Genomic DNA, 24,790 nt, shown 5'->3' with positions numbered 1-24,790 from the left:
TTATCTTCAAAATCCTTCAAAGGATTCCTCATTTCGACAAGGGTCAAAGATTTGCGGGGATTTTGTATTCTTTGCGCCCTCTGATTTTTATGTCTCCCTTTTTGTATGTTAAAAGCAATTTAAAATATGACTCGGATTTATATTGACAGAAAAAACTGAATTTAAACAAAATTTCAAGACATCAAAACTTTTCTTAAAAAGATATATTAAAATCATATCTTACACAATATTTTATTAAAATTGGTATTAAAACTTGTTACTTTTAATTGTTAAACATCATCTAATTAATTCTATTTTATTGGACATATATTATACTTTTAAATATTTATATCTTTGTTTTACGCAGTAAAAGTATAAAAAACTATATAATAATTGATATTTAGGAAACTTATCGCACAAATTGGATGCATCAGATTTTTATAGATTTTAAATAATATAAATGTACACGACCGTATAATGCGTACATGCATTTGTCAAAGTGTTCAGCAAATTATTCAATGTACGTGTTTTTCGAACTAAACGAGGCAATATATGCCGGTCATAAGATTAAGAATTCAATTAAATATTGTCTCAGTGGTTTCAAAGACCATTAAATAGATTTGTTTTAATTATTTCATTAATCAATTAATGTGATTAACTCTCTCTCCCGTTCTCTTCCTCTCTCTCCTGTCTCCCTTTCTCTCTCTCTCTCTCTCTCTCTCTCTCTCTCTCTCTCTCTCTCTCTCTCTCTCTCTCTCTCTCTCCTCCCTCCCTCTCTCCCTCTCTCTCTCTTTGTCTCTCTCTCTTTCTCTTTCTCTCCTCCTCTCGTCCTCCTCCTCTTTCACTGTATATTAATTTAAAAACAACTTATTTTGTATGAATAATTACAGGTCATGAATTCGTTATACGCTTATATTGTGCGAATTTATTTTACTTTTGCGCTAACATAAAGAAGAAAGTTCAATCACATTTTCGATCTATTTCAAAAGTTCCCGTGACGTGGATTATAGGCGTAACGCGTAGTGTCCATTTTGGTTGCCAAGCTGAGCCAATAGCTGCTCAACGAAGTATCTTTCGCGTCAGTATTCGTGACTCGCGAAGGGTTGATGGATCGATTTGCGATCGGTCGTAGCGCGGGAAGAGTCCGCCGAGAGAGGGTCGTAGGAGGGAAGCGCATTCGGAATACGTGATCGATGCGTCCATTCAACCGAAGCCCCGCAGGTACGACGGCTCGAAAACTTCCGGGATGCATAACGTTCGCAACGAATGTGAGATGGACAGATTTACGAGATCGCATGCTTGCGAATGTTCCTGTATGCGCTCAAGCGTGCTTAAACGATCGTAGAATGTGACGCCACGTCAAATAATTCGTATTGTAAGGCAATTTGCAATTGTATAACACTGCAGAGAATAATTACAATAATTATAAAGTCACAAAAATCGATTTACTCATCAGCAAATAGCATATTACTTTTATGTTTAATGGATTTTAATTACAGCAACGATAGGATAAAGCTGTCATTGTTTGAAGCGCGTGGAACCCCGGGCTAGAGACGAATGAAGCGCGTTTTGAAAGGGTTTATATATCCCAAGCTCGTTTAAATAAAAAAGATGAAAGCGCTCAACATGCAAATCAGACTATCCGTTTTGTTAATGCAAATATGTAAATGCATAGCCCTCCGTTGTTTACAGCGCTCACCTGCATTCTGTGAGCGGCGGAGAGAAAAATCGGGTAGAACGATGACGCGCGAGAGAGATCGTGAGACCGAATAATCGAGTCTTCTTCCACTTTTCTTTGTTGCGGTATAACTGTAACGCTTCCGTAAATTCATGCGATGTAACCGTCACGATAAAATGCGGCTCTCAAGACAATTCAATTTCACGGTTTTTTTTTTAAATTACTGCTATGATACAGCAAACAACTCAACGAATTTAAAAGTCCCAAAAGCGTAATATTAATCAGACAATATTAAAATATTGTTTATTATTTGAAATTAAATTTCAACAGTATAAATTAGAATACATATCAAATTCAGATTAATTTTATACTAATGCATCAGTAAAAATGCGCCTTTTAAATATTGATCTAACTAAAGAAGAATAAACCTACCTGACTTGTACTATGTATTTTACAAACAATTAATTTATAATGTAGAATAGTTTCCATATCTCTAGTGTACTTAAATTATTCCATGAGTATCCGAAGAGAACAAAATCAACAACAATATCGATAACATTCGGTTTTCAAAATGCCCTTAAAAATATAAGAAATACAAGGAAACACCTGAAGGTAACACATGTATAGAAAGATATATAAATATAATAACTAGACGGAGAAAAAGAAAGAAAAAAAGAGAGAAAAAAAGAAAGAGAGAGAGAGAGAGAGAGAGAAAGAGGAAAGAAAAAGTCCTTTTTTGATAAATATAAAAGTTATCTCTCAGGGGATCGTATCCGACGAGATCTATTTTTCTTTCGTCGCAGCGGAAGTTCGCCGTGGTATTCTTATACAACGAAAAGAGGACAGTAATCCACGATTTCCGATGGAAAGGCACCGGCCAGCTTTCCAAGAGGGTTCTCCGAGGCGGGAAGGAGCTAAAGATACCAAAATTGCTGGAGCCCCGCTGGTGCTTCGATAGCATTAAACTTTCATACATTGATGGGGTATTAACAAAATCGAACAAATTTTATACCGTTTCTCTAACGTACAATGAATTCAGAATAAACCAAGTTTCTTCCTTATTGTTTTAAAATATTATTTCGGTGCGGGAGATTAGATAATTGTATATTATAATTACATAAAATTACAAATGAAGCAATAAAAATTTCATCATATTGAATTATTGAAATATGTGCAGATTGTAGCTTTTGTAACATGATACTTTTTGATCGCGCGTCACATCTTTACACAATTAATTTTATATTAAGATCGATAAAGAAATATTGTAAATTGATTAAAATTTCGAAAACTTTTTTGCTATATAATTTTTCCAATTATTTGGTTTCTTAATTTAAAATCATGCAAAAATAATTTATCACAAAAAATCTTATCATTTAACTTAAACTTGTTTAGTTTTTATACTAGTTGACATTAATAAAATCAATTTTTCTTATATACAATAAACAGAGACAAATAATGTTTAATATTAAGCTTATTTAAAAATTTAATAATTTCTAAATGTTAACTAATACAACTACACAAAATTTTTCTTACGATAGTCAGTTTAACATAAAGACAAAAAAATTTAGCGCAAAAGCGCGTGAAAAAATTTTTCACCCTTATGGTCTCTCGAATATTTTTGTTTCTATCTCTTTCTAAAGCCTCCTTTCGCCGGTCTCGACGGCTCCTATTTTCACGTGCCTTCCGTAAAAAGGTATCCCGGCTTGCTTTAAAGAGCCGGAAGGTGCAAAGTAAACCGGTACTTGGCGGTTTAAGAGGCCGTAAGAGGAGAAGGTAACGTTTAAAATTTCGAGAGCCACGAGCTGCTACGCCACTCCACGTCTTTTCCGATACGCCATTCTTCTCAATTCGCTTTTCTTGCTATCCCTGCAACCTTCGTAAAATTTTTACATTTCTTTTTGCTCTTTATAATTAGAAGGACAAGACGGATCAATGTGAGAATAACGAAAATATATGCAAAAAGGTGGAAGGAGAATCACGCTTTGTGACATTACAAAAACAAATCTTCAAAGAAAAGTACTCGAGGGAGATGCGCATATAGACGAGATTTCAAGATAGACTTGTCCGAGGCTCTCGAGGCGTTCGAAATCGAATAGAAGCTTCTCGCGGATTACGTACGTTCTTTTTCATTGAAACGCCGTACGTGTTTTCGTAAAGCGGACTAATCCTTGTCCCTTTCATGGGAGTGAATTTACACTCTGTTATAAGTGTATATATAAAAGGACACAAATAAAAACAGAATATATTGCACATATATCATACAAGCTGGATTTATTTATGCATGCATAAATCCTTACGTAAAATTGTAAACAAAATATTTTATTTATATAAAAGTGAATCTGTTTTTTATTAAATCAAAAAACATTGTGTTTTCAACAATGTACGTGTTCAATGTTTACTATTAGATTGATATAAAAAGAAACTATAAATTTAATGTACATAATTATATTTAATATTAGAATTAATATTAAAAAATACATGATTTATGTAAAGATTGTTATAAAATATTATTTTTTGTAGTTTTTAATAGTTGTAATAATATTTAAAAAAATGATAATAATATAGATTTAACAATAGAGAGATCGCCATTACTTTTTTATCTTTTAGTCCTTAAATCGCTTTTATTTTTTAAATATCCAATTCTTGTCTTTATATTTTATAAACTTTGTTATTTAATACAGAAAAGTATATATATTGTATTATAAAATTGTTTTAATATATCAAATTATTTTAATTATTCCATAAAGGAACATGTTTAAATTCTGTCATCACTGTTTACTGCGTTTGTATTAGGACTCAATTTCTCAGAAGTTCATTTTTAGTTATGTTGCAAAAACATTAATTATTACAAAATATAAAACAGTATTACAAAAACTGCTACACCATTTAATAGAAACTTTCCAATTTATATTTTTAAAGTTATATTTTTAGCTTTCGTTTAAGAAACAAATATTAAATATTATCCAAAAACAAAGTAAAATGCCAGTATTGGTAACCTTTCTTTGTATTCAATAGCACACACACACACACACACACACACACACACACACACACACACACACACACACACACACACACACACACACACACACACACACACACACACACACACACAAGTACATTAAGGAAATATCTCTTATTTATTTTATATCACATGCAAGGATGCTCTAATTGACGACTATGTCTGTGAAGATGCTATTGCAAAAATGTCGAAGAAGTTATCAATACGAAACGGTAACGCTTTTTATCGCACAATTTATCAAGCACCGTATTGACCGATTTGACGAAGGCCGCAGTAACAGTGGAACGTATCGACAACGTCAACGTCGTTGTTAGGATACAAACGTTGTCCGGTATCAATTTGTAGAGGAGCTTGACGTTCGGACGGCGGTATATTTCGACGTAATAGAGCGCGCATAGGCGACCAAAAGCCGAGGCAAACAAGTTACAGAGCGCGAGTTACGAATTTCGTGTATGTCGGAAACCGGCACGCTGCTGGGACGCGCCGCAATCGCAAAGTAGTTTAATTGGATTTTCAGTGAGATTAAAGCGAACGCGAGGAGACTGCTCTACGATCACGATAGTCGCAATACGGAATAGTTTTGCCCGCACATAGCGACATAATAACTTTTTACGTCATGGACAATTCTATTTTTCCACATATAGCTCATATTTTCCTCATAACTCATATCGTGCCTGAACTACTGTTTTTAAAGTATGTTTAAACTTAGTCAATAAAAATTGATCAACGTCAATGAAATTTATGACTCTCTGATTCGATTGAGCTGCACTAATAAAATAGTTTATGTCAGTGTATCTCTGATAGTATAAAATAATGCAGATGAACGATATGTTTAGAATATAAAATGTGAAGCTGTATGATTGACACAAAACCAAGATCCGCAATATTTTATTTTTTGTGTTATTGTGTTTTTTTAATAAAATATATTGGCAATTATATTTTGCAGTAAACTATCGTCTAATTTTCGACGTTTATTCAACATTTTTGATAATTATTTAATATTAAAAGAAAGTAAAAATGTATACTAAAAATAAATTTATAAAACCAATAAAGCAAAAGCTCGATAAATTTTAAATTACTTTATGTCATTGCAATTATAATAGTTACACGTGATATTTTTCACTGCCATTATTATCAAGTGAGAGAATATGTGTCTGAATAAATATTTAATATACATATGTGCTTTTTTACAACTGCCGTAAAGTATTTTACAGGTTGAGAGATTCATCCATATAGACATGCTAGTCGTATTCAAAACTGAATTGACGCGAGTAATGTGGGCGAACATACATAAACTCGATTAACGTGTGATTGCTCTTGCTTCGGGCCGAAGTCATAAATAACCGTCGAAACGACACGAAGTAGGTCGTTCGCGATCTCCGCGGAAAACCGCGTTTCGTCGGATTCCATGCCAGTGGGTTTTAATGGTCGTACCAAAATTAGACATTGCCAATATTGCGATAAAATTCCGTAACACAGTCCTAACCAACATGAAGAAAACGGAATAAATTTCGCGAAAATGATTCGTCACACTTTGAGATGTCAGATTAATGTTTATTTTAGGAGGATTTATTTTATATCTTCTCTCTCAAGGAAAGAAGAAAAGGAAAGATGTAAAGCATAAATTACTAAATATAAAAATATATTTTTTATCAGAGGTTTAATGTGTCTTGTAGATATTTAGATGCCAAGAATAATATTACAAACCAAATTTCAATAGATTCTTGAAATAATTAGAAAGATTTAATGTTTAAAAAAAGGATTCTTTTACAATATTAAAACTTTTTTTTAAGTTTATTAACATTGTCTTTAAATTTTTATCAAAATTCACAAATGTATTATTTATCCACTCTTAATAGGAATACTCTTTTTTATTATTAATTTTATTTTTTATGTTATAAAGAATTTAAATAAGAGCTAGAATAGCAACTTTCTAATATAGGTTAATTATGCATAGTTATACTTATAATTTGTAATTTATGGCTATCAATATACACAACCAGTGTAAATTATCATAATAAATTCTGTTAAATACACACACACACACACACACACACACACACACACACACACACATTTAGCGAAATCTATTGTGATTAAATTACGCTATGCATATGTATGTATAAATAACCACAAATTACAAATTATAAGTATATGTATTATGATTTTATTGTCATAAGTAGATTTGCTATCTTGTAAATCTTCTACAATATTATTAAAATATAAGACAAAATGTAAGAACAAAAATTTAATAGTCATTTGAATAAACAATATTATGATAGAATTGTAAGATAATGTTAAACTCTTTAAAAAAAAATGTTTTAACAAAAAACATTTTGACACATTAAATTTCAATTATTTTGAAAAGCTGACGTGCCGACAAAATTAGGTTTGACAGCATCATTCTCAGCATATAAAAAACTGTAAGGAATACTTTGTCTAATTCAAAATAATATTTGACTGTAAACTAGTAACTATTTTTAGCACTCATAACATAAAATAAAGTACATATGTAAAATAAAATTGTTGCGACTAAAATATAATATCAATTTCCTGAAGTTAAGTCTTTAAAAGCTCGGCCTAGCTTTGTTGAAACTAAATGAAAGCAGACTCATTTCGTACGTTAAGAAGCTTATGGCAAATTTCTGATCAATTAATTATCATCAATATAAAAGAAGCAGAACAGTACTTGCTTTCCAGACTTGAGAAGAATTAAGAGACTTTTTAGGGAGCTTCATGTCATTAATGCATTTTATAATATAAATTATATTATAATCTAAATAATCGAGCAGATGTTCTTAAAAACAAACTATTATTTTGAATTACGTAAATGTATAAATAAGTTAATTTTCAAAAGCAATTTTTATGTAAATACATTTATATATCAATGTTTTTCTTTCACTATTTACATTCTCATTCTTCTCAATACATTATTCTATTTTTATATTATTTGTATATATCTACTTAATTAAATTCTGAAAAATAAACTTTCTTATAAGCTTCCACTATTTATTTATATAAAACTGTTTTTAATATCGTAGCATTATTGCATTAAAGAAATCGAATTTTTGTATTATCTGCAATATACTTACGTTAATAATGGTAGTCACAATTTTGTTATAGACTATTTATACATATAAACAAATAATAAAAAATTAATTGGCACAAATTTTGTGAATATTTAATAATAATCACATTTTACGTGATAATATGTATTAGTGTAATTAAGTAGTTTAGATAAAATTTTTCTTATTAATAATATTTAAACATTTAAAAAATTAAATTTTTGAAACTTCAAAAAAAAATTCTCATAAAAAATAAGTTTACAAATTTAGGGCGAGAGAGAGAGAGAGAGAGAGAGAGAGAGAGAGAGAGAGAGAGAGAGAGAGAGAGAGACAGGGAGAGACAGGGAGAGACAGGGAGAGACAGGGAGAGACAGGGAGAGACAGGGAGAGACAGGGAGAGACAGGGAGAGACAGGGAGAGACAGGGAGAGACAGGGAGAGACAGGGAGAGACAGGGAGAGACAGGGAGAGAAAGGGGGGAGAGAGAGAGAGAGAGAGAGAGTGAGAGAGAGAGAGAGAGAGAGAGAGAGAGAGAGAGAGAGAGAGAGAGAGAGAGAGAGAGAGAGAGAGAGAGAGAGAGAGAGAGAGAGAGAGAGAGAGAGAGAGAGAGAGAGAGAGAGAGAGAGAGAGAGAGAGAGAGAGAGAGAGGAAAAGAGCGTTTATAAAATCTCTTGACATTAAATTACTCATAAAAATAAATTGCAATAATAAAATGTTTATTCAAAATAATTTCCATTGCGTTCAACTTTTTGTCAAAATATTCTAGCAATAAATAAAATTATTTTAAATAAACAATATTATTGCAACTTTTGTTACGAGTGTTTTAATTTATTAAAAAATCTAGCAAATTTATACATATATGTAATATTACATTGTCATCAATCCAGAATGTGACACTCCAAGCATCTAATCTAACAAGTATTTAAGTGTATAGTTGTAATATCTAAAAATGCATACACACACACACGCGCGCGCGCGTGTATACATGCTGAAATATGCATATATATAGTTAGAAGTGTATAGTAATTGTCGTAAAACTATGATTGTAGAGAATAGTATGTTTCGGGAACGTAGCTTTCTGTGCATCAGCATAAGTTAAGTCGCTTTAGGGCACTCCAAAAGAGGCCGGACAAGAACAGGTTAGTACTACTGGCCTCTAAGGTACCATTTACAAGACATCTTAGAGCGACCCAAAATCCATGGAAACGTGTCCCTTGTCAGTTCACAGATAATAACACGTTGTAAAAGCATTGTAACGCTCTTCCTAACTCTCTCACAAACATGAATTCTCGCACACATAAGACATGAAAATAACGACGCGATTCTAGAAATATTATAAAATCGTTTAAACATTCGTTCACAAATTGCATATTTATTATAATCTGAAAAATACTAAAACATTTATTCACAATTTTATTTACATATAATGTATTAAACATGTTAAATTAATCGTTTATTATTTAGTCATTTATAATGTGCTCTGATATTTAGCTCAAGAATAAAATAAAAATAAAAGATAAATATATAATATTATTCAAATCATAAAATGCAAACGTATCGATCGAATAAAGATTTGACTTGCACCAATAAAGAAAGTTCAGGAAGGAATTCTTCGAGAGAATTTCTTTCTAAAGAAAAACTGTACTAAACTTCGCACTTCATGGTTTTCCATACATTGACAATGGATATTTCTTGTCAAAACAAATTGGAATGATAGAAAGATGTCTTATGAAAATAACGCGAACCAATAACTATTGATAGTACGATCTTTTTAAATAGTCTTCGATTATACAAAAATAAAAGTGGGCATGTCAGTTAAAAGCTAAGCAAAAAGAAAAGTTCTTTTAGTAAAAAACACTTTAGAGATTTGTGAATAAGATTCACCAATTTTCTTAGAGAAAACGTTTCTTGGTTGACAGATACCTATTCTTATCAATGCTCTGAAGCAAAACAGCAATGTACAAATTAATCTTCTAAAAGCATCGACGACCCTTCTACCAGTAGCCGAGCCTCGGTGCAAGCTTGTACTTAAGAAACTTATCGGAATATAGCGAAAGGAAGGTTTTCGCTTCCACAGCATCTGCGGGGTCGGTGACTTTGACGTCCTAAGATTCGCACAAGGACGTACATGAGGATGGGACGGATAGGGTAGACGAGGACGGAAGTAGTAACTCCGTCGAAAGGAAGTGAGCAAACGAGGACGAACAGATTCCTGAATTACTTGCCGAGGCGACCTGTGTCTGTCACCAGAATGATTTGATAAAGTAGTCTACGACAGATGCATCCTATTCCCTTTCTGTCGTTCGTTCACTAAAAGATCACCCTTGTCGCGTTTTAAGTAACCGTAAAAAACATTGTTGAGCATAATATTAGATTTTATTATAAAAAATACGCAATATAATTTTTTAAAGATTAAAGAAAAAGGATAGGAGATTAATTAATAAATTTTTCGTGAGATTGAACCAAAGCAACTTATACAATTTTATATTTCTAACCAATTTTGTTAATAAAATTGCAAACATATATAAACTAATAATTAATTTAAAGACTAGAAAAGATTTCTAGTGTATATCTTAATTAATTTTTAAGAATATATATCAATTGATAGCATCAACCCTTATAAAAATGTAATACTGGTCAGTAATTAATACTTATTTTTAGTATTAAAAGTACTGCTGTTAATACTTCTAACACTTAAAATAAATAATAATTATTAGCCAATTTAATACTGTCCAGTATTAATTTTTTATAAGGGCAGACGTGTCAATATAACTTCGAAGTTACATTAGATCACAGAGAGCTAAGTACTGTTTGCATTTCCTTTCGACGGATCGCGGCGCCTGATTATTGTATTGTAATTAGTGAAGTAGAGACGCTCGGACGCGGGAATATGTATATAAGCAAACCGACGATAATTAATTACGCGGCTTAACAGTGGCGTTTAAGTTAATGCCCGGACTGTGTGCTTACTGCCGAGTTTCCGGACAAACTAAATTTAATATCGTGCCTATTACAATCTACCGGATTATATTTTGGTATGTGGACGGCGCCTCATAGATACGGAAACTGCATGCATATTTACGCGTGTGTGCGTGCGCGTGGAGGTCTGTGTTATACCGGACCCGGGCAACGGATGTGGCCAGAATTCCGGTCCGGAAGGGCGGTTTAAGAACATTGTTTCGGTTGCCCTCGTTATACCCCATTGCGTCGACTTTCGTTTTACTAATTATTCTCTTCTAAATAAGGCCGGCCAAAAAGCATGAACGCTACGCCATGAGTTTGCTCAACTTTTGTAACGGCCTTCGGTAATTACGTATTATAAAGCAACGGATGCCAAGGTTTTCCATGGCAGTATTGCATTTTTCTTTTTCAAATTTAATCGTATAATATAGTAGCGAATACGCACCAACAATACGCTTTAATTAACTAAATGCTTTTTCGCAGCCAATCCTTATAAAACAAAAAGTAGAGAGGAAAAAATGTAGATTTTTTTAAATACTCAAAGAGAAATATTTACGTGTTTCTCTACTAAAGAATTGTCAATTGTGTGCAGTAAAAGCTTCATTGCGTTATACCATATGCGTTTATAAAGGTCCGATTATAATTTATTCATTTATTATCGTCAACACATTCTAAAAATAAAATTTAGAATATAATATTTATAGAATGTATATAAATATTTTTTTACACTTGCTTCTTATATAAATAAACATTTAAAATCTTCGAATGGAAAAATGGATTTAAAAGAAGTGAAAATCTTAATTATAAAACGCGCTTTGATTCTATCTTTACATTCTTGTTTTCAACACATCCCCGCATAATTACTATCCAGAAAATAAATCGTAGAGCATAAACACGATTTACAGCTCGTTACGTGAAACGTGTTGGAGAGTTAGGTTACCATCGCCCTTCGTTCTTTCCCGTTTGCGAGCCAGCCGTTTTCTTTGGTCCCTTTGCAAACGCCCGGCGAGAATTACGACCTGGTTCTAACAGAACTTTCGCCTCCAATTCGAACGACAAAGTATCTGTCTTTCTCTTTCTCTTTTCTGAATCACTCGTCGTTCCAACCCCTTCACGTATCCTTTCTTCCTTCACAACTCTATCCTTTTCCTACCATTAACAGACGAGGAAAACGGACTTAATCCCAGCCAGCTAACCAGTAGCGTATCTCGATGTCGACCGTTACGGAGCCCCAGGAGATGAAAATTTTTTAAAACGTTCTCCATTCGCGATTAACTAATTCCCAGCGCAATTTTCTTCTACCAGTATGCCGTTAATTGGCATTGAATCTTCTCTTGCAATGTCGTACTGAATTTTACGTGTCGTATGTAATACCAAAAATCAATAATTTATGTCCCGCAGGATATTCGGTATTTTAAAGTTTATTATTTTATTACCGTAGAGCAAAATTAAATTCGTAAGGTATATTTATATCAAATTTAATTGACGTTAATCGTGCAACTATATAACTAAAATTTAATTGTCTGTTCTTCACATTAAAAAGAAAGATATAACTCAAAGATAAAAGTTGTGGTGATATCGGTGTCAGTTAATTAAGGGTTACATTAATATCAGTTAGATCTCCTCCTATAATTGACTAAATCCTCTTCCCTTTCATTTATAATTGAAGTTATGATATAGATCAAATCGCTAACCGACGGAATTAATTAACTAAGCCGATTGCTGCGATTCATTCCAACTTCGGTTCATACAGCCGGACTTAGGTGTATTCAACCGTGCTTTAATGAGCTGCTATAGTCCGCAAACACTGACATTCGCAGAACTTCTGAAAATCCCGCTTTCGCGGCAAAAGAGAATGAAGTTCTTTGAGGAAGCCTTATGAACCAAAGCCATTAAATGCAATGCGTTCTCCAACAGAATGGTCGAATGGCTATTGCGGCGGGCTTCCAATCTTCCAACCGATAAATTACACATCCGTTGATCATACCGTGAGGATTCCATTCGCACCCGTCGTGCGGACCGACCGGAAAAAATTCACTGGCACCAGTCAAACCGCGGCTATAAAGTATCGAATGGTGTCACATTCTTCCTCTCTGTCCGATACGAGGATGCAGGACAATACATGAGGTACGATAGGCGAGGAAAGAGGGATGCAACATGGAGGTGTGCCGATGGGAGTTTGGGGTGGACTCTGGATGTGTCGGCAACAGCTGTGAAATGTTTATGAAGGCCCGACTAATTTATCACACTCGCACACAACAAAGTCTGTGCACGCGTGCCAACTTTATCACACTCTCCGATACGAATCGCGACCGCCATCGGCCGTTACAATCGATAGACCGTCGAACCAAACAATAGTGCGTCTATGAACTCGAGAAAGAAATTCACAACTGCTTGAAAAGAGGTTAATTTTGTGAAAGAGTAGAGGTATAACTTTGTTAATTAATTCGCTATAAGAGTTGAAAATTGCCAGGCGAAATTATGAACCACAGACTTATGGTCATATTTCATATTTCTGATGAGATGAAATTCGACTTCGTGACCTCGTTCGTAACTCCCGTTACGTTCGAGAAACTTTACTGAGTTAATTTTATTTCCCCCTCCTCCTTTCTTTATGGTATATATTAAAAGCATATATGCATGTTAAATCTTTTGATAAATTTAAAACTTCGAAAAATAATCACTTACACTTTTAGCACGGTTTAAAAGAATATATTTTTAACATATGTAATAAATTTTATATAAACTTTACAATATAATCGCCTTTTACTAAAAATTCCATTTAAATCTTTTATTTTATAGTATTTGTTTTATATAATAAAATGTTTATATATAAGAAATTTCAACTAAATTAAGTTACCATTCAAGCAAGGAATCTAAAATTATGTGACCCGGCCGATGATGTATTGTCTATTTATTTCAGCCATTTTTTACCAGCGGCAGGATGAAAGATTGTCGCGATTTGCCGTAAAATGGTTGCAACGCCCAAGGGCGACCGAGCGAAGCGGCAAGTTTTGAACAAACGATCATTCGAGAGGACCGATAGCATCGATTTTAGAAATGCGCTAGCTCTGCTAGTAAAATATTACAGAGTTTAGAAAATGATTTAGAGTTACTTTTAAAATACCGCAATAATTGCAACCAATTTATTATTAACCAATTCAATCGTTACTTATAAATAAGTAACTCATAAGTTATAATTAAACGATATATAGTGTATATATATATATATATATGTTACGTACTTTTAAAATAATTTTAAAAATATAATATATATAATAGTACAATAAAAATATGTAAAATTATATAACTTATAATAAAATATAAAATTTTTATACAGTATACATTATTTTGACTATAAATTGTAAAATTTTTTAATATTATTTACGTAATTTTACATAATTTTTTGCAGTGCATGAATCCAAACTAATGTATTTTTAATGCAGAGAAGATATATTTAACATTTTCTAGATGTCTTTGCTATAGTCTATATGGCAGTCATATTCTTTGAAACTTTCTATTTAATGTTAAGTAAATGCTAAATGTATTGCAATTTCAATTAAACAGGCGCAAACAAACATAATAAATATTTTACATTAATGAAAAAAGCTGCCATATTGGCAATTCCATATATTATACTTTGAAGCAAATTGTTCAATCATGTTTGCTCGCGCTTATTGCTTGATCTAAATTCGATTTGAGATATTTTTATCAGAATATTAAATTATTTCATGTTTACAGACAATTCTCATAGGAATAACAGCGTATATTTAGACTGTCATCAATGCGATATATATGAACGACAGATACTTTGATATCCTCTCAATTCATAGCGGCCTGATGAAAAGGAGGACCCGCCCGACAGAAGAGTAGGCTGCCGAACGTCTGCGAGGGTGCTTGATGGACGCCTTTTACATGGATACATATAACGTTGTGCAGGCGGTTACACAGATCGAGGTGTTCTTCGAAAGCATTTGTGCCTTCCCACAGGTATCAAGGGATATACCGCGGAGTGACAAGGGACTGGGGACAATAGGAACCGTATGATCCACGTACGTCCGCCGTACGTGCACCTATTCCCCGCACAATGCATTTACGAACGGCGATCCGGTTCAGCGGTCGCTTTTAAACCGCACGTATATAGCCGAATAACAGGCTTACCGTGGTACTGAGGCGGGTTGCCGAGACTAAGAGGTGTCGCGAACTTTATCCCGCGTCAACGGAGAAATTTTCGTGTTAAGCCGAAACGAGTTTGTACGTGGTCAAAAATGGAATTTTTTAGTTAAGTCACGGCCACGGGCCGAGCGAGCGGTCGAGCAATAATTCTTGCACTGAAGTACGAAAGTTTTGAAGTGCAAGGAGAGAGAAGTGTCGGACAAGAGAAAATTATTAATGAGTATGCGAAAGGACTTACTGTGCATCAAGATTGTCATCGAATATTGGGTTTCTCATTATCGCGCTTGCAACGCGGTATTTCGATTTTATGATACTTAATAACATTATTTGTCGTATCGCTTTGTTCAGTCGACCTAATATTAGATGCTGAAAATTATCGCAAAGGCATTGCGTATTCCGCGGATTCACGTAAACAAAATAAAATTAAAAGCTAAAATGCTTGTACAGTTATTATATCATTCACAATTTTGAGCTTTCAAGTCGTGCGTCCGAACTTCCATCACAAGTGCACGACTGTAAATGTGAGCTATTAATATTACCAACAATAATTAAGATATTAGTGTCCGTTTAAAAATAAAAGTTACAACGTATTGTACATAATAACGTGTAAATGCAAATCTTAATCAACGCGCTGTTAGCATGCAGGAAAGATATAATCATATTTTACGCCAACTGAATCTACGTTGCACCTTTGAAACATGCATGGCGTTAACCGCATTTCGCCAGACACTCAATAATGTAGGTTGATTACCCTAAATAATGCAGAATTATCATTCGATCCGTCCCGTAATCATCCGATTAATCAATTATTAAATGCTAGCCGATAGTAAATGTTGCGGCGGCACGTATTCACGAGGGAAACGTATCCATGCGTTCGATGTCGTGCAAAGCGTTTATCTAGTTTTGCAATTCGTCACTCGACACGCCATTTCGGCGTATGAGATGGTTTTCGCGAAATGAGCATGATACATCGACCCTACGCCGCAGCCGCGTTAATATTTCACCGTCATCGCGAGATATCGATGAAATCCATCAAATTTCAAGCGTTAAAGAGCGAATTACGTTAATCTGACAAATAGCCCGCGAATCCGCCGACACGATTTTAAGCATGTCAGACTACTTCCGATTCTACTAATTACTAGCAATAAACCAGCTGCTTCCCCAAGAAATACATATTCATCGAGGAACAATAATGGGCCGGTAACTGATACCAAATAATAGTATTCGAATACACGATTGTTCATTTGATTAATTTTATACAAGATAAAATTATATTATACAAACTCTTATAAAAATGTAATAGTGGACTGTAATTGGCCAGTAATTATTATTTATAGGGAAGAATAACACGTTTTATACTAAAAATTAATTTAAACATTTTCATACATCTAAGTAGGTAATATAATTACGCCCCTCCAGAAGTATGTAACGTAACGAAAAAGCGCTGCTATTTTTAACTTCAAATAATAAATATCTGAAATTTTTACTGAACATTAAAGTTTAATATTTATAAGTTGTAGCGATTGGTACAAAGAATGTATAAAAGAATTGCATGCACAGTTTGCACATACATCCCCCGCATTATACTTGAGAGATGATTTCGAATATAGCACGACAAACGTTGAGGTCCCCGGAAAGCTCGGAGATTTCTATGGATAAAAGAAAACACAAGCGTAACCTACAGATCCGCGTGTGCTCTTCGAGGCGACGAGCTATCTTAAAGTGCGGAAATTGAAAAATATACGGAAAGTTTGTCGATGTGACTACGCAAATAATGCATTAGAGTCCAAAGCTTGTCGCGCGCGCACACATACACACAGACACACACACACACACACACACACAAAACTCAAGGTATAATCTTTTAAAAGTATATGATGTGAAAAAAATACACACGCACAGTAGTTCATACTTTCTAGTATATTCTTTTATACATCATGCTTTTAATGTAAATGTAATCATCTTAATATCGTTGAAATGATCTCGTTGTTAAAATTATTTATTATTATTTATTAAGGCAAGTAAATTTAAAATTATTTATTAAGGCAAGTATAAAATTCTGATATAAAATAAACCTTTTTCTTAGAGCGATCACATTTATTTAACTTTATCGTTTATAATAAGCTTTTTTCATAGCTTTTTCGTACTTATTTTAACAAAGTAACGCACGGATTAATTATATTCCCTTGCTTCTACATAGAGACGCGTCTGCAATTTCAAAATTGCGAGATGCAAACACGCGAGCGTTCGGCCAACGTGCCACGTTGTTTTCCGGCGAAAATCGATATAACGCCCTTTTTCCTCTCTTTCTACAATCGCGTGTACTATCGTAGGAGGCACAATGAAACGATCACAGAGCCGTATCTATGGACACTGGCGAAGCGTGAGCGCGATCAAAAACTGAGCGTGCGTTTATGTAAAAAGCTTTAACGTCAGCTTGTTCACGGTAGCTCGTTACACGTTAATCTTTCCGCAGTAAATACGCCTGCTTTTTTCAGGCCGTCCCCCTCCCATTTTGCTGCAGATCCCCTCCAGCCACCACTCGTTTGCCTCTTTATATCCGCGATATTAGCTACGCAGGTCGGTCGCATGGAAAAAATGCTAATTTTCGTTGCAGACCTCACAACCGATCCCCGCCGTTTCCCTCATCATGGTCCTCCGTGCTGTTTTGCCCACCCGCGCCTGGCGCAGTGGCCGTACGGTATTACGTCGCCTCTTTATAACGGAATATCTAATACGCTTGTTCTCAACCCAGATACCGGAAGAGGATGAGAGAGAAAGAGAGAGAAAATAAGAAAGAAAGAAAGAGAGGGAAAAAGAGAGAGTGAGAGAGAGAGAGAGAGAGAGAGAAGAGGAAGCGAGAGAGTAGGACAAAAGGTCCGAAAGGGAAAGACGACAACGAGGATGGTTTATAAATAACGCGAAGTACCTTAATATCGAAAACAGCTCGGCCTTTCCGAAAAGCGATGACAAGGCATCCGTTACGTGCGTGCACCAGATGCGCCCATCTTATTACGTATGAATGAAATTGCCCCCGCGCTTTTGTAATACGCCGGTAAGCATAAAGCGCAAGTCTCGGCGATTCAATTTTTAAAATTCCATTTCGTTTGCTATAGATGCATATATGTGTATTAGGTATGAATGTGACTGTGCGGCGAAAGCACAAACTGGCTTCACAGAAAAAAAAAGCATTGTGTCCTTCAAAGGCCGGATATATCTGAAGTTACATGCATTTCCAATTACACGTGCATTATTCCTTGCATCTTCCGTCAATTTGTATTCCACGCGATCTGTACCAATATCAATATTAGCGATATTGGTATAGCGAGTTGGATAAGGTAATATTTCTTTATAATTAAATTAAAGTTAATGGCTTATAAAATTAAATTTAGTTACATTAAAAGTTATTACATGAACAGAAAACTTTCAGTTAAAAGTTACGTTAAGATTAATTTAAGTTAAATTAAAAGTTTTGTTTTAAAAAACATTATTTATATTAAATTAAAATATTATAACTTTCCAAAATTAGATAACTCTAAATAATAAAACAATTACAATGCAAATCAGCCAATAAATCTAATATTTTCTTCGAAAGTTAAATTTACATGAAACAACAAAGAAATATTGTTCTTATTTATAAGTGTATTTTTTCTTTTTTAATACAACTTTTTTATATAAAAATGAATTTTTAACTTAAAAAAAGTTAATAAGTTAAAGTTTATGTTTCTAACTATATTCAAATAACTAGTTAAAATTTACTAAGTTAAATTAAAAGTTATTAACTTTTTAATTTAATTAAATTTTATTCATTTAATTTATTTAACTTTTGAACTAGTTATTATCCAACTCTGCATAAAATTATAATCATTGATTGAATTTTGAGCTCAAAATGCTATAGAGACAATTTATGAGTTTATTCGCGCATCAATTAAATTATCAATTACCATTCATAAGCGTCACTAATGATGAGTTAATTTTCTTCTTAGTAACTCTTAGGAACACAATTCTTTTATAATACTCACGAGTATGTGAAAGTTGCGCTGACTGTTTGCATAAGAAATTTTCTCGTCTCTTTCCTTTTCCTATTTCCTCTGTTTCTCTCTTTCATTACTTCCAGCTATGAATGCAACGAAGTGAAGCAAACTAACTTGGCAAACGCGTGGGCAAGACTTAGGCGAATCACTAACAAAAGTCGTTACAAAGAATGCAAAAATGCAAAAACAAGTACACCTGATCAATTGTAATCAGCCTTAAATTCTGGGAATCTTTACTAGGAAAAAACTACTCTCTAGTTTGACTCGGCTATCCTATAAATTAGAGATTGCCACTCATTCTTCTGCATCGGTCTGCAAACGCACTCGGCAAACGAGCCTCTTAAATCTGCGTCGAGCCTCAAGATTTACGCCTTGCGTGTACGTCGCGCCAGCGAGCTAATCGCGCGTCGACAAACGTGCTGGCGCATTTTCCCGTGAAATAGTGCAACGCGATGATGCATTATCGAGCGGCCGGCGTTTTCTTCGCTTCGACTACTTAATGGTAGAACGCCGTTTGCGCTCGATCTTTCATGCGTGTTTCGTGTTAGCGTGTGGCGGAACGTACCGCCGCGTCAAGATACGTAAATTAATTATCTCATCATATTTTTTCTGTTCCAAAATTGCTTGGAAATTCACGACACTTTGAATAATTTTGATGAAGATGTACAGATAAAATTAGTATAGTATATACATTAGTAAATTATTATATTAAAAATTTACTTCACAATTAATACTAAATGAAAGTTTAAATATTTGTATTTATTTGTAGCATAAAGGCAAAGAACATTTTATAACACTAATTCATACTTTTATCATTTATCATTTATAACATGAGTTTATTCATGGCAAATTGAAAAATTGGGAAATTTTTTTGATTATGTTCCATTTTCATTAAATCTATATCTATAACAACATATTATTGAAATTTGGACCATAAAATTATTAGTAAGTAAAAAAGATCTTGCTCAATTATGATAATTTTTCATTGATCTGTTCATAGTAAAAGAAACAAATAATTAAATTAATAATAGTTCAAAAACTATTTTTATATGCAAAAACGATTTTTGTAATAAACTTAACACTGACCGTATTGTAATTGCTAATTACTGACTTTAGTTTGAAGTTTGGGTAATTAAGAAAAGTTCAGAAAAAACCTATATAATTTAAATGTATGATGACAAAAATGAGATTTCAGGGATTTTTTTACTCTACGGTCAATAACATTTGTAAGTTTCTTAGTTTACTAAAACAATAACGGCAAAAAGTTCTTTTAAACATTCTCGCTTGATTGCGATATTTTCAAATTTTTATTTATTAAATAAATAAATTTATTTTATATTTGCTTATTTATTTATTTGTTAAAAAAATTTGCTGAACGCTTGAATAAAATACGTAAAAAAAAAGCATTAAAATTACTTCTCTAAAATTTTGAATTTTATTCTTCTATTTCCACATAACGCAAATATTAATTTAATTTTACTTAAATAAATAGTTAAAAAATCTTAATGAAACAAGAGGGTAAAACTTTGCAAATAAACACGTTCTGCGTGCGGCACGAACCACTCTTCGTACAGGCGTATAAATATCCCCACGTTGAAGAAAGTTGTGGCGTGATCCGGTGTGATTTCTTTCGGCGGGAAGTTAACGTTCGCCGGAAATTACAAGCGACTTTATCCGATATATCACCACGGCCGGTACCGCGGCATGCTTCGGGTAAATAATAAAAATACATTATTCAACTCCCCAACTTTATAACGAAGTGCTTCGAAGTTAGCGCGGCGTTTCGCTTTACTCCGACTCAGTCACTTTGCCTCTTTGTAAGCGACTTAACCAAGTTTTTGCAAACTATCCGTCGCCGCGTCGGCGTCACCCTCTTCGCCCTTCCGCGAAACGCCGCGAGTCGTTTCACGCGCATTGCCCGCGCGAAATATACTCTTGAGCTCATTTCCGTGATGCTTACCTTGCGCTGCCGGGCGACGACGGGAACGGAGAAGCCCTGGTCCGAATTCAGTACAGTTATGTCCCACGCTGCGTAATCCGATGCACTGGATGCACTACACACGCGATCGCGGATACGAATGAAATAGTCGCGACGAAAAGAATCACAAATTTGATACGCGCACTCACTTCGGCTAAAGAATTAAAAAACTTAGATGCCGACGATAATACGAATGATCAAACGGACGGTAACGGTCGAATACTGTAACAGAAAAAAGAATCGATGGTCAAGTAAAAAATGCGGAAATAAAAAGTAAAAAATTATATTGTACATTTTCTAGATATCATAGTTTGATTAATTATGTAAGTTTAAATAATTTCATTAATCCACACATAAAAGCTTTTCTTCAAACCAAACAGGATTTCTGCTTTTAGTATAAAATCTATTTTTTTAATTTTTTGTAATGTAATCTAAAATTATTTAAGGTAAACTGAAATTTTAAATTTTAGCAAAAATTCTCTCTCTCTTCTCCTTTACAATTCACAATAAATAATTATTATATTTCAATGGTTTTTATAAAAGTGTGAATCATTAATAATATTTAAATATAAAAATGCTTTCAACAGAATGCAACATAACGGTTCGATATAATATAAAACTCGATTCAATCTAGTATACATATAGTATGTGACTCGATACCGTTGTCGTACATCTCTATGATAAAAGGAACAATGCTGCATGTTCCCCCGGTCTGTTCCCAAGTAACAGAGCGCTGTCGTCTCGGCCAATACGCTACCGCCAAGCGGAATGATAAGAGCAAATTTAATAAAATCATTCCAGGCAGAGGGAGAGAGGGAGGAAAAAGGTCATGGCAGCCTCTGTGTCTCTCTGATACTACTCGCAGCACTCGGAGAGGGACGCGTCTTCTTGAGATGAAATACGGCAGAAGAAAGAAAGGACTTGTATACATCGAAGAGAGGGTCGTCCGCCCTCTGTCCTGTTGCAGGTGGCTAAATTTCGCGAGAATTCCACGAACGAAGATTGCAATAAGAGCCGGGGCAACTAGTGAATTTTTCATGCCGGCGAGCCGAGGCTACGGTAAGAAGTAGCTACGGCTTGCAGCCGTGTATTTTTTATGTACATTCTATTTTTGCTTTACTCCTCCCTCTCCGCCTCTATCTTACTTCTACATCATTCTTCCTTCTACTACCTTCCGTTTTCCGCCCCCTTTACTTTCACCCCCTCCCTCCCCCCTCCCACTCTCGCTTCTCCCGGATCCTTTCCTCTTAGCTACGTTCTTGGCTGTCCTCTACCGTCTTCTTCCTCTCGCTCACGAAACTTGGGCATCGAAGGTAAAGGAAATTTAATTTAGAGCGCCCGAGGAGGGAAAACGAAGAAGAATCAGTGAGAATCGTAGAGATGCAAAAATAAAGTTGTAAGGTCAAGCCAAGTTCTTTTATAACCGGTTGATTAAATTGCGAAAGAATAATTCGAGAAGGAATGGCAGTGAATAGTCTTTCAGCGTGAACGACGCAGGCGGCACGCGGCCGCTCGCGGATCGACGGAACTTTTCTAAACGAGCTTTTCTGCTTCACGTCGTGCCGGAGAAACTACGTAATCGTAGCACCTTAACATTCCTAAACATAATAAAATTTCGCGATAACAAATACAGTATAATAAGATTATAATAAATTTTCAAGACAGAAATTTATTTTGTTCTCGATAAATGTTGCACGGATATAATTTGCGATAACAAGATTTCATTATGTTAAAACTTATTTTAAATTTCAATAGAACTTTTTCTAACTAGATTTCATTCGAGTTTTTACTCTGACATTTATAATTCTTAGATAAATGCATCTGGAGATAATAAGAATATCTTTCACAGAAAGGAAATAATAAAGGTAATAAATATCTAATATACTATAATTTAATTTATATACACGATCGTCTCTAATATATCAATAAAAAACAGCTCTAAAATTAATGCCCTAAAATATATCTTGAAAACTTTATATAAACTCTTTAGACCATTTCAATTCTGTGAGTCAAATCCCGAATAAATAACATCGATATTGATATAATCCGGCATATCACAGATATGGCATAAACAGGTGTTTAAAAAGGGTTGAAACGAAAAGCTGAAAAATACGTCAAAGAGTGGGCAAAATGGCAAAGCCGAAAGGATAGAATTGAAGGGAGATAGGGTCTGTGAATATTTCACAGGAGTGTCAGGAAGGCGCGGGGGAACGAGAGAGAGGATATTTTTCGAGGCGCCTCCGTAATTGGCGAGTTGAATCATTGATTAGGCGGCAGGCAGACGGCTTATGCCGGGCCTCTGCCACACTACCACCTCTGCCAACCCCCTATCTTTCCGTTCAACCACCCTACCAGTCGGTGCGGAGGGTAAGACCTAATGTAGCCTAAGATATTACTCTGCCAGATTAAAACTCGCCGAGTGGCAGAAACGGCCGTCCTCGTAATAATGCAGAAATTTAATTAGTTCGCCGACAACGTGTTTTCACACTTTCGCTATTCCGACGCCGACTTCTCCGGCCAAGCAAGCCCAATCGCGTAACGATTTCGTTAAATGATAATAAATCCGTTTGACAAACGTCGCCTTTATATTTTATTGCATCAGCTACGCTACGAGATTAAGCTGTTTTTAAACTAAAAAAAGATATAAATCATCGTTTTTGCGTTTAAAACTCATTTATGTATAAGCGGCAGCAAATAGTAATGTTTCATAATTTTAACTATAATTAACTAAATATAATTAAACATGAGTTTTACTTTGAAACACGGTTTTAATTATAATAGATATTTATAATTAAAACTAGTGTTTTAATATAATTAATAATTTTTAACAACTTTTTTAGTCATAAAATAAAAATATTTTAGAAAAGTAATGTACGCGCGCACATTAATTAACAGACCTTCATGACAAGCAGTGCACCAATTGACATATAATTAAAAGCTTTTCAAAAAAGCTTACAAGCCAAAAAACGTCACGATGCTTGTAAATCTTGTAATCGCCCAGAGTACGATAACGAATTTGATAACGTTAAAATCCCGGAACTCGATAACCGCGTTATTCCAACGCGCGGTTCTTGCGGTCCCCAGCCGAGCCGCGAAAATATTATGTTACACCTCCGAGGAATCGGGAAAAGTTTCGCGAACGGCAACGGTGGCGGCGAGCAAAATAAGATCCGGAAGAAAGTGGAGAGGCTGGTCGTGGCGTTCAAACGAGTTGCCAAGAAGTTTCATCGAAGAATGGAAACTCTCGTCGCCCATCGTCGAGAAGAGAGCGGGGGCCTTGCCACCCTCTTCTTCTCTCGACTTCCCTTCGTACACCCAACCGCAACCCTTCGCCTAGCGCAACAATCCGCAACGCCCCTTCGCGGCCCCCAATCGGACCGAAGTGCCACGAAATAAAACTTGTTTTCGACAGGCTCTGGGAATTTCATTTGCCTCCACTGTGCGTGTTCCCGCAAACGCACCAAGGACACGTCCGAATCGCGATTCAATCAGATCGATCGGCCGTGTCTGATAGCGGATGCGAGAGCAGAACGTGTTGGAGAACATCGCAACAGCAGTCCCGGCTGCTCTTTTGGGAAATTATTTTATAGGACAATAGGATTACAAATGTAAGCATGTAATCGCGACGAGGAGGTGACCATCGAAGGGTCTCACAAAAAGATGGCATTATCATGTATTGAATTGTGAACAAGTCAATAGTATATCGTTAATAAAATTGTCTATCATCTCCACGTGACCGAATTTTAAAATACCTTTCTTATAAAGTGTTTATCAATTTAATATTATTTTTATTAAACTTTAATTGTTTAACTTTAAATTACTCATCACATTAAAATTATAAAGAAATTGTAATTATGGGATTTATATATGCTATTATCTAATTCCTGTATTGTTTATT

At 34.5% G+C, this 24,790-nt stretch overlaps 1 long non-coding RNA gene across 1 annotated transcript in view; it reads right to left on the bottom strand.

Moving 5' to 3' along the window:
* The window catches only part of LOC118644316, a 59,869-nt gene that overhangs the window by 23,641 nt on the left and 11,438 nt on the right, over positions 1-24,790 (bottom strand). The window contains exon 3 of the long non-coding RNA XR_004962119.1: positions 20,875-21,114. This is a non-coding gene — a long non-coding RNA (uncharacterized LOC118644316). The remainder of the gene's footprint in view (positions 1-20,874; positions 21,115-24,790) is intronic.

Source organism: Monomorium pharaonis, chromosome 2 (genome assembly GCF_013373865.1).
Source record: "Monomorium pharaonis isolate MP-MQ-018 chromosome 2, ASM1337386v2, whole genome shotgun sequence".
Taxonomy (NCBI): Eukaryota; Metazoa; Arthropoda; class Insecta; order Hymenoptera; family Formicidae; genus Monomorium; species Monomorium pharaonis.
This window is presented reverse-complemented; position numbering and strand designations above follow the sequence as displayed.